Genomic DNA, 12,526 nt, shown 5'->3' with positions numbered 1-12,526 from the left:
GTCCGGTGAAACACCATGCATTGCAGGGGGACCAGATCGGCAAGGAAAAAACTCCAGACGCCGGGCCACATAGCCCAGCGGGATCCCCATCAGTGGGAGCACAAGTCTCGGGCCTCTTCCCGCCATAGGACGGCATGCTTGGGACACCACAAGGGGAGACTGCCCAGACTCCCCATATACTGCCTCTCCCAGAGACACATGGCAGAATTTGCAGAATCTACGCTCATTCAGCAGAGCTCTCCCCCTGAAGAACTGGTGCTGCCCTCAACCACCTACTCAGAGGATGCAGTATTACTGGCTAGATTCTCACGTCTATTACAACAGGAACTTAACAAGGCAATCACCCTCTATATCACAGATTTAAAGGGGGACCTGCAGTCAATTGGAGAACGACTAGATACCATTGAATCTAAAATGGATGGCACAGTGCGTAGACTAAACCAGAATTCCAAAATGATCACAAGCCTTCAACATCAATTGGACCAGGCAAATGCAAAGATAGAGGATCTAGAGAAAAAATCCAGAAGATATAATGTCCGCATCCGGGGACTCCCAGAGACTGTCTCTCATCTGGAAGACGTGACCCACGAACTGATGAGATAAAAATCTCCATAGGCAACGCTTTAAATTTTTTTACAGGTTACATGTTTAGACTTACAGAGTAGGTATAGTGCTAGAATTGTCGCTCGTGCGCTAATGCACACGGCGATACCTCACATGTGTGGTGTGAACAGCGTTTACATATGTGGGCCGGGACTTACGTGTGCGTTCACTTCTGAGCGCGAGCTACTGGGGACAGAGGTGTTTTAAATTTTTTTTTTTTTTTTTACTTTTTTTATTTTTACACTTTTACATTTTTTTGATCACTTTTATTCCTATTACAAGGTAGGTAAACATCCCTTGTAATAGGAATCGTTCGTGACAGGTCCTCTTTATGGAGAGATGCGGGGTCAATAAGACCCCACATCTCTCCTCCAGGCTGGATAGCATGAGATCGGGAAAAAAATCCACAATCTCATGCTTACCAGCCGTGATTGCGGCTTTGTTTACATCTGCAGCCCGGACGTGACGTCATAACGTCGCGCCTGGGCCTCCGATGGTCATAGAGATGACTGGTGACCATCTGGTCACCGGAAATTTCTATGGTTGTCATCCGGCGGCAGCCAATTCTTTCTCCGGGTCCCCGATGGCACAGGAGAGCCCGGAGAAGCACCGGATGGCAGCGGGAGGGGGGATGTCCCCCTCCCGTCACCTATAAGAATGATCAAGCAGCAGAACCGCTGCTATGATCACTTTTATGGTGCACAGAATTGCCAGCTGAAAACAAGGAGCTGTAGCTGCAGGCATCATTCAGATATTCCCACTGAAAGTCAAAGACGTCCTATGATGTCTTTGGGGGGGAAGTGGTTAAGAAGGGGATCAACTCCAGAGATAAAATGATAATTCTCCTGCTCTACAAGACTCTGGTCCAGCCGCACCTGGAGTATGCTGTCCAGTTCTGGGCACCAGCACTCTGGAAGGATGTACTGGAAATGGAGCGAGTACAAAAAAGGGCAACTAAGCTAATTAAGGGTCTGGAGGATATTAGTTATGAGGAAAGATTGCGAGCACTGAACTTATTCTCTCTGGAGAAGAGATGCTTGAGAGGGGATATGATTTCAATTTGTAAATACCGTACTGGTGACCCCACAATGGGGATAAAACTTTTTTGCAGAAGGGAGTTTAACAAGACACGTGGCCACTCATTAAAATTAGAAGAAAAGTGGTTTAACCTTAAACTACGTAGAGGGTTCTTAAGTGTAAGAGCGGCAAAGATGTGGAATTCCCTTCCACAGGCGGTGGTCTCAGCAGGGAGCATCGATAGTTTCAACCTGAACGACTGCAACATACAGGGATATACAATGTAATACTGACATATAATCACACACATAGGTTGGACTTGAAGGACTTGTGTCTTTTTTCAACCTCACCTACTATGTAACTATGTGTGTATGTCTAAATGATTTGGCCTCAAAACACACACCTAATTCCTGTGTACAGATTCACCTGCAGGCCAACATATATTACTTCCTGCTTCAGTGTGTGTATATATAGTATATCTATGTATAGATATATCTATAGATGTAGGTTCTTGTGTCCACCAGCAGAGAGAAGTTGGGTAGATGTCACACTCCCAAATCTGGAGGCATAATAATGGTCTAGCACAGGGGTCTTCAAACTATGGCCCTCCAGTTGTTCAGGAACTACAATTCCCATCATGCCTAGTCATGTCTGTGAATGTCATAGTTTTACAATGCCTCATGGGATGTGTAGTTCCGCAACAGCTGAAGAGCTGTAGTTTGAAGATTCCTGATCACTCTAACATGTCTTGAAAAAAGGTGTTTTTTTCATGTGCCTTGTATAATGCCCAAGAAATATCGTTAGGAAAATACAAGTGGGTCATGTCACATCTTCATTCTAAATTTGGCACTTAAGATGGTCATGCACTATGCAATCTGATTGGCCAATCTCTGTATAACTCAATATTTAGGCAAAATAGGTAATAGGAAGACACACTTGAACAATTCATTCAAAATATAAGAAATAAAACAGGCTCTTGCACTAAATCAAATTTATTTAAGATCTAACTGATTGCAGTGTATGGTCACCTTTAAAGATCAAGATCTGAAAATATAAATGTATTGGGTTTAGAATCACTTCTCTGTTCTTTGTAATGTATTGAAAGATTTGGGTAAAAAAAGAAAAAAACACATTTCAAAGATATATTAGAAGTGATAGGAATGAGATTAGCATCAAAAGGGTTCATTAACTGAGAACACCTACTAATTACCAACACATCCAATGAGATGAAATTAACCAATTGTATTGGGCGTGCGCTATTATCAATGAGAAAACCGCAGCTACCCTAGCAACAGTTGCAGTTTACATATGCGGGTATTTATTATCGCTATTTGCGCTTCAATGTGCGCCGGTTCGCACATTCGATTAACCACCTAAGGACCGAACCTCTTTTTTAGATGTGCTGTCTACAAGTTAAAAACAGGTTTTTTTTGCTAGAAAATTACTTAGAACCCCCAAACATTATACATTTTTTTCCTAACACCCTAGAGAATAAAATGGCGGTCGTTACAATACTTTCTTTCACACCATATTTGCGAAGTGGTCTTACAAGCGCACTTTTTTTGGAAAAAATACACTTTTTTGAATTAAAAATTAAGACAACAGTAAAGTTAGCCCAATTTTTTTTATATCGTGAAAGATAATGTTACGCCGAGTAAATTGATACTCAACATGTCACTCTTCAAAATTGCGCCCACTCGTGGAATGGCGACAAACTTTTACCCTTAAAAATCTCCATAGGCGGCGCTTAAAAAATTCTACAGGTTGCATGTTTTTAGTTACAGAGGAGGTCTAGGGCTAGAATTATTGCTCTCGCTCTACCGATCACGGCGATGCCTCACATTTGTGGTTTGAACACCATTTTCATATACGGGCGCTACTCACATATGCGTTCGCTTCTGCACGTGAGCTCAGCGGGACGGGGCGTGTTTAAAAATTTTTTTTTTTTCATTTACTTTACCTTTTATTTTTACACTGTTTTTAAACATCCCATGTAATAGAAAAAAAGCATGACAAGACCTCTTAAATATGAGATCTGGGGTCAGACAGACCTCAGATCTCATATTTACAATTAAATGCAATAAAAAAAAAAGAAAAAAAAAGTTGTCGTTTAAAAAAAAAAATTAAAAAAAATGTCCCTTTAAGAGCTGTGGGAGGAAGTTTGACGTTTTGCCCTCACTCATCTCCATGCCCAGCCAAGGTGAACATCCAATTGCCTCCGCCGCTGCCGATGGATCGGCCGCCGATAAAAGTGATTTTGCGGTGAATCCGCCTCAGAGACCACTCTTATCAGAAACCGGACTGCCGGCTGGACACGAGGATATCGGGGTTATGGCAGCTATCTGCTGCCATAACAACGATATCCCCCATCAAAGCTAGGACGTATATCGGCATGTGGCGGTCTGGAAGTGGTTAATGACTTTTCCGGCGCACCAATTAATGTATGAACTGGTGCAGTGCCTTCTTCATAGTAAATCACCCCCTGTGTGTGTGTGTTTCCTTAGTGGCAGTCAGTTGAACAAGCTAGACAAGTTTTGTATAACGTGTTAAATGTATGACCAAGCAAAGAGCAATAGCTTAAGATAGGACAATAAGGCCATTTTTAGTGCTTTTTGCATTTTGCAGATTTGCACTACAGTCCGTCTAACATGGTTCCCTATGGAACACGTTCTGTAGTGCAAATCGGCAAAATGCAAAAAGCACTAAAAATGCATAGGTGTGAATCAGGCCTAATGAATGATTGCTGGAGATAAAGATGTATATCTACTTTGCATTGTCTTTATTGGTGATTGTATTGAAGTGTGATACTTTAGAATACAACACTAATAGGTTTGTTTGTTAATACAGAAGAAATTATATCTTTTCCTAGAAGTTTCCATGATCTGTATGGGATTAAAGAAGAGGTTGAAATAGAAAAATCAATATGGTTTTGGTGATATAATCTTTGTGCACAATGTGATGAACACACTATAAATGTTATTGTGAATGTTATTTTAACCACCTCAATACAGGGCACTTACACCCCCTTCCTGCCCACACCAATTTTCAGGTTTCAGCGCTCTCACACTTTGAATGACAATTACTCAGTCATGCAACACTGTACCCATATAAAATATGCATCCTTTTTTCACACAAATAGAGCTTTCTTTCAGTGGTATTTAATCACTAGTGGGTTTTTTATTCTTTGTGCTATAAATAAAAAGACCGTAAATTTTGTGAAATGGGTGTTTCTGTCATAAAATTTTGCAAATTAGTAATTTTTCTTCATAAATTTTGGCCAAAATTTATACTGCTACATATCTTTGGTAAAAATAACCCAAATTAGTGTAAATTATTTGGTCTTTGTTATAGAGTCTACAAACTATGGTGCCAATCACTGAAAATTGATCACATCTGATCACACCTGATGTTAGTGTCTCATTTCTTGAGACACTAACAAGGCAGGAAAGTACAAATACCCCCAATTGACCCCTTTTTAGAAAGTAGACATTCCAAGGTATTAAGTAAGTAGCATGGTGAGTTTTTTAAGTTGTATTTTTTCCCCCACAATTCTTTGCAAAATGAAGATTTTTTTTTACAATATTTTCATATTAACAGGTTATTTCTCTCACAGAGCATATGCATGCAACAAATTACACCCCAAAATACATTCTGCTACTCTTCCCGAGTATGGCGATACCACATGTGAGAGACTTTTACACAGCCTGGCCACATACAAAGGCCCAACATTGAAGTATCACCTTCAGGCGTTCTAAGAGCATAAATAACACATCTCATTTCTCAACCACCTATAACACTTTTGAAGGCCCTGGAGCACCAGGACAATGGAATTGCCCCAAAATGACCCCATTTTGGAAAGCAAACACCCCAACTTATAATCTATAAGGCATAATGAGTCTTTTGAATGGTTCATTTTTTTCCAGAAGTTTTTGGAAAATGTGGAAAAAAAAAAAAAAACTGACAAAGTTGTCAATTTATCAGATATTTCCAACACCTAGCATGTACATAGCAAAGATGACACCCCAAAATACATTCTGCTACTCCTCCTAAGTATGGCGATACTACATGTGTGAGCCTTTTACACAGCCTGGCCACATACAGAGGCCCAACATCCAAGTAGCACCATCAGGCGTTCTAGGAGCATAAATGACATATATAATTTCCTCGCAAGCTATCATTTTTGAAGGCCCTTCATATTTCTAACACATAGTATGTACATACCAATAATTATTATAATATACCATATATATATATATATATATATATATATATATATATATATATATATAATTGTTTGCAGGTAAGTGGCACATAATGTGCTAGTATGTTGTCCATAGTAGCATATTATGTTAACTTTCATTTAACCAAGTCAAACATTATTTACATATGTAAAATTGAACATTATACACTAACCTGTGATCTGGAGCTATCCTCAATATTGTCCTGATCCTCATCTAGTGACTGTGGCTCAGGTGATGCTGTGGATGTTCCTGGAAGGCTGCATAATGATGCTCTGGCATCCACCTGGTCTTTTAGAAAGCGCAGACTTTTGTAATACCAGAGACGTGGAACATAGATGTCATCTGTTCCTGCACCAGACTTCTGGGATTCACGAACCTTGTTAAGTTCTTTTTTAAAAACAGTTTGTATATTTGATATTTTATTTCTAACATAATCTATGCTTGGATTCGGGCACACCACTTTACAAAGTTCAAGTAGTTGGGTAAGGGCCTCATGCTTCTTTTCTCCATTAGAATATTCCTTTGACGTAACTTTCCATAACAGGGGAGTTGTCTGTACATATCAATGAACTGGGGTAGAAAATCTGGTGATGTAAATCTGTATGGCATGATTCCCTGATAATAACATGAATGAGCTCAGATTAAAATATTCCATATCTAACAAAAAATTTTAGCAAAAAATATTTGACATTAAAAATTTACCTCAGTTCGTTGTAGCCTATCTTTCGTAATGGCGTTCTTTCCTGCAAGTACGCTCCTTCTACCGCCGGTCTTTCGTGCATTGCGCATGCGTCAATCGGCCTGGCCGTCTCTTATGACATCACTACAGTGCGAACGTACTATGTAGGCGATGTCTCTTCGTAGGCTATGCGCACGAGATGTGGGTTGGAACACCCATAATAGTGTGATACTAATCAAAAATGTTTTTACTAGGTTTTTGTTTTGGTTTAATGCATCTTGGTATATGTGTTATTCCTTATTAATTAATTCACCACTTGCTTAGTGGGTACCTATACCACACTCCTGTCCAGAACGTGGTCATACAACACTGTACCTGAATTATATTTTTTACATTATTTACCAGACATTAGAGCTTTCTTTTGGTGGTATTTGATCATCTCTGATTTCTTTAATTTTTTTAAATGTTAAAATACCACTTTTTTGGAATTAAACATAGAAAACATTTTAAATTTTATTTTTCAAATTTTTAATAACAATCATTTTCCATCATCATTGCTGTACCTTGATGATGCTGAACTGATGTGCACCATTTATGTGCTCTGATAAGGCAGCACTGCTGGGCACTAATAGGTGGCACTGCTGGGCACTGAAGGGCATTGATAGGCAGCACTGCTAGGTGGCACTGGTGGGCATTATTAGGTGGCACTGGTGGGCATTCATAGGTGTCACTGGTGGGCATTCATAGTTGTCACTTGTGGTGATTGATAGGTGGCACTGATTGCTGGCACTTTCGTGGCACTGTGTGGGCACTGACAGCTGGCACTATAAGGCAGTATTAATGGGCACATATGTGGCAGCTTTGATGACAGCTTCATACAATATTACCTAAAAAATATACTGAAGAAGTAAAATTTTTTATTAACGTATTAACACCTTGTACTATAAAAACTAAATAGCCAAGCATAAACATGACAAAGATTATTATTAGCGATATACTGTCAACATCACACAGGTTTTGGGTTTAAGAAAATCTTACATGTCATTCTGCCATGACACTGCCCCCCGACCAACAAAATAATTGAGATAGTCCTGTCGGCATTGACGGGCAGTTTGACTTGGCAGCCTTGAATGTGGAAGAGCCAGTGGTGTCAATTGATTCATTGTGCCATTGCTGTTATCTCGCACTGGTTGGGCTGATGTTGATGCTCCTCTGTCATTAGGATTTTCCGTCGACATAGCTGTAATATAGCCCTGTGCATGTCTCTGCAAGTAATTGTGTAAAACACAGCAACAAAGCACTAGATTGTCGATTTTTGATAATGATAGATTGATTGTTGTCTGGAAAATGCGAAAACGGTTGGCCATTATACCAAATGCATTTTCCACCACTCTCCGTGCCCTTGATAAGTGATAATTGTAGATCCTATGGTCAGGGGTCATGTTCCTCATTGGGAAGGGCTTGAGGAGGTGGTCTCCCAATGCAAACGCATCGTCTGCGACGAACACGAATTTCAGACCTTCCACAGTTTCATTGGGGGTTGGAAGATTCAGGGATCCACTCTGAAGCAGTTGTTTGCCAATGTCCACATATGAAAATTCCACATATAAAAATTCATAGTTGGCATTTACTATGGCTAGAAGGATAATGCTAAAAAAACCTTTATAATTATAAAAAAAAGAGCCAGAATTGGGGGGTGGTGCTATCCTGATGTGTTTACCATCTATTGCGCCACCACAATTAGGGAAATTCCATTGTTCATGAAATTTTTGGCCCACCTCCATCCATTCAGCTGTATTGGTTGGAAACTATGAGGAAAAGGAGAGATAAAGATTCAATAATTATGATTCTGTATGCTAACAATATATATATTATTTATAAGTATTTATAAGTAATGCTTTACATATGCTGCAGGATTGTTAGTTGAGCTGAACTTGTACATTTTTTTTAAATACTGATATTTGAAGCTGCTTCACAATGTGCATGAAAATGAATATATAAGAATAAATATAAATAGTCAAATAAATCCAGCGGTGAGTAAAAATTCCTATAAAATCCAGCAATCAAAATAGTGTAAAATTATAAAAAATTAGTGACACCAAATGTGTAAAAAATTCACACAAAAAATCCACATAAAAATAAATATATAGGGATGTATTCAGAAGGTTCAATTATACAGGTGTAGAATCCTGATTGGTATAGAGCTTTTGATCACTAGCAAAGCTGTTTAAAAACACTTGCTTAATTAAGGTGCTCATTGATAGTACCAATGTGTTTTTTGCTTCTATTCACAACCACTGTGAGAATCATAAACAGGCAAATAAGAGAAAAAAACAATCATTGTGCAATAGTTAGGATACCAAGGTACACAGGCAAACTTCAATCCACTCACGTGTGCCTTATAATGATAAGGCATATGCAGGTTTTACTATAGCAGTCAGCCGCCTTAGACAGGAGCAGATTCAGTGCAGTACACTGTGTGAAACTGCTGATCTGCACAGAGCTTCCTTGGCTCCTCCCACACGTTACATCACAGTCACGTTACTTTTACATTTTTTTTACCGCATGTCACTCTGACTTCAGGGGTAATTTGAGCGACATCTGTTTGGGTTCCTGACCAGATAGCTATTTTAATTGCACCCAAACATGACCATATATGTGGAACAGAGAGTTATTAATGTTCCTCACACCCAAAGATGTCACAAACAGTAAAGTTTTAACTTTTTGGAAATTGGTGTAACAATACATTGTGGTTATTGCAACTATTAGGATTGTGGCCTTGCTTGCAATTGTCGCCAATTTGGTATGTTATTTGACATTTGATATATACATTTGATATTCTGAACCTACATATATATTACAAGCCACAGTACCTTAATATATTGATCCTTGAGTGTCAGGATGAGAGCTTGACAGGTTTCCGGAATAATCTTGCCAAGTGCCTGTGGAGATATTCCCGTGGTGATTTTCAGGTCCTGCAGACTGCGTCCAGTTGCCAAAAAACATAGTGTGGCTATGAGCCTTTGTTCGGCACTTATAGCCTCTCGCATGACAGTGTCCTGCTTCTGTATATGAGGTGTTACTGACATTAACAATTCTTGGAAGCACTCATCATCCATTCTTAAGTAGTTTCTATAGTCTTCTGGGTTATTTTCCTGGAGATCCTTGAGCAAAGACATGTGTGAGTACTTTTCTTGGTTGAGCAGCCACTCTTTTGTCCATGTCCTTCTACGTCCTTTTTTATTCAGTTTAAGGACATTTTGTATGCCCATTATTCCAATCACTGAAACAGCTAGATTTTTATTTTGCATGTAATGATTCAGCGTGGACGAAAGACCGTGCCAGTCCGAAGGAACTACCGTACTAGAAGAAGCGTGCTAGTCAGAATGAACTTTTAGTCAAAACGGCCATTCGTGTGCAATGACGGAACTCTCGGTCGTCTATGCTGCAGGCGTGACTAGAGGGGTCACATGTACATTACATCACTACGCTACACCGTACTACGCAAGCGGGGCGGTCAATTGTCATCGTACAAGCTTTTTCGGGAGTATTTTTTACTATTCTGGTTCCGATGCGACAAGCGGGGAAAGTCGTACGATCCGTCGTACGATAATCGGATCGTGTGTATGGGCCATAAGACTCTGCTGTCCATCAACAGATATGGAGGACTTTGACAAGCTTCTATGCTTTTAAACTCTTGGAAAGGAAAGTTTGATTTTCATATATGCGCCTGTGCTTTCAAAAGGAAAATGTTAGTGTTCTTCTGTTAGTTCAACATATAGTTTTTTTTTTATATTTTTTGAACTTTGGATATTTTTATATTTTTCAGCCCTGACATAGCCAAATGAGATTTTCTGAGTAGGTAAACCCGACAGGGAAAATAGGTATCTACAATTTAAATAGAAACACTTTAGATCTCCCATTTTACATTTAAAGAGGATGTAAACCAAAAAAAGTTTTTTTTTTAATTAAGACTCATATCTGTTATAGCAGAGGATGTAATTTCATCCGTGCCCAGCCTTGCCATGAAGAGTTAATCCAGCTCTGAGCAATCCTCTTATCTTTATTCAGTAAGATAAAAACAGACACACAGAGAAATAGGTGTCAGTTTTTCCCCTTGCTGTGAGTGGCAGGTGATTTCCTTATCTCATGTATGAGTGTGAGAGAGGCATTCTGTTTACTTCACATCCCCCCTATTTTCTTCCCCAGCTCTCCCAGGATTGGCTGATCCACGCCCCAGCATGATTGGGCATGCTGAAGTCATGTGGTGACTTTTCTGGGTTTTGACTGGATGTTAGTGATCATGGGGCATAATCCACAAGACCAGCAGAAGTTCAGTGTAAGAAATATCGATGCCTGGCCAAGGAGTAGGGATGAGCTTCGAGTTCGAGTCGAACTCATGTTCGACTCGAACATTGGCTGTTCGCAAGGTCGCCGAACAGCGAACAATTTGGGGTGTTCGCGGCAAATTCGAATGCCGCGGAACACCCTTTAAAAGTCTATGGGAGAAATCAAAAGTGCTAATTTTAAAGGCTAATATGCAAGTTATTGTCATAAAAATGTTTGGGGACCTGGGTCCTGCCCCAGGGGACATGGATCAATGCAAAAAAAAAGTTTTAAAAACGGCCGTTTTTTCAGGAGCAGTGATTTTAATAAAGCTTAAAGTCAATCAATAAAAGTGTAATATCCCTTTAAATTTCGTACCTGGGGGTTGTCTATAGTATGCCTGTAAAGGGGCGCATGTTTCCTGTGTTTAGAATAGTCTGACAGCAAAAAGGACATTTTGAAGGAAAAAACTCATTTAAAACTACCCGCGGCTATTGCATTGCCGACAATACACATAGAAGTTCATTGATAAAAACGGCATGGGAATTCCCCAAAGGGGAACCCCGAACCAAAATTTAAAAAAAAAAATGACGTGGGAGTCCCCCTAAATTCCATACCAGGCCCTTCAGGTCTGATATGGATATTAAGGGGAACCCCGGCCTAAATTAAAAAAAAAAAATGACGTGGGGTTCCCCCTAAATTCCATACCAGACCCTTCAGGTCTGGTATGGATTTTAAGGGGAACCCCGCACCAAAAAAAAAAAAAAAAACGGCGTGGGGTCCCCCCAAAAATCCATACCAGACCCTTATCCGAGCACGCAACCTGGCAGGCCGCAGGAAAAGAGGGGGGGACGAGAGTGCGGCCCCCCCCCTCCTGAACCGTACCAGGCCACATGCCCTCAACATTGGGAGGGTGCTTTGGGGTAGCCCCCCAAAACACCTTGTCCCCATGTTGATGAGGACAAGGGCCTCATCCCCACAACCCTGGCCGGTGGTTGTGGGGGTCTGCGGGCGGGGGGCTTATCGGAATCTGGAAGCCCCCTTTAACAAGGGGACCCCCAGATACCAGCCCCCCCCCTGTGTGAAATGGTAAGGGGGTTCTTACCCCTACCATTTCACTAAAAAACTGTCAAAAATGTTAAAAATGACAAGAGACAGTTTTTGACAATTCCTTTATTTAAATGCTTCTTCTTTCTTCTATCTTCCTTCATCTTCTGGTTCTTCTGGTTCTTCTGGCTCTTCTGGTTCTTCCTCCGGCGTTCTCTTCCAGCATCTCCTCCGCGGCGTCTTCTATCTTCTTCTCCTCGGGCCGCTCCGCACCCATGGCATTGGGGGGAGGCTCCCGCTCTTCTCTTCTTCTTTTCTTCTCTTCTTCTCTTCTTCATTTTCTTCTCCGGGCCGCTCCGCAATCCATGCTGGCATGGAGGGAGGCTCCCGCTGTGTGACGGCGCTCCTCGTCTGACAGTTCTTAAATAACGGGGGGGCGGGGCCACCCGGTGACCCTGCCCCCCTCTGACGCACGGTGACTTGACGGGACTTCCCTGTGACGTCACGGGGAATGCCACAGGGAAGTCCCGTCATGTCCCGTGCGTCAGAGGGGGGTGGGGTCACCGGGTGGCCCCGCCCCCCCGTTATATAAGAACTGTCAGACGAGGAGCGC

The sequence above is a fragment of the Aquarana catesbeiana genome, linkage group LG06 (genome assembly GCF_042186555.1).
Source record: "Aquarana catesbeiana isolate 2022-GZ linkage group LG06, ASM4218655v1, whole genome shotgun sequence".
Taxonomy (NCBI): Eukaryota; Metazoa; Chordata; class Amphibia; order Anura; family Ranidae; genus Aquarana; species Aquarana catesbeiana.
This window is presented reverse-complemented; position numbering follows the sequence as displayed.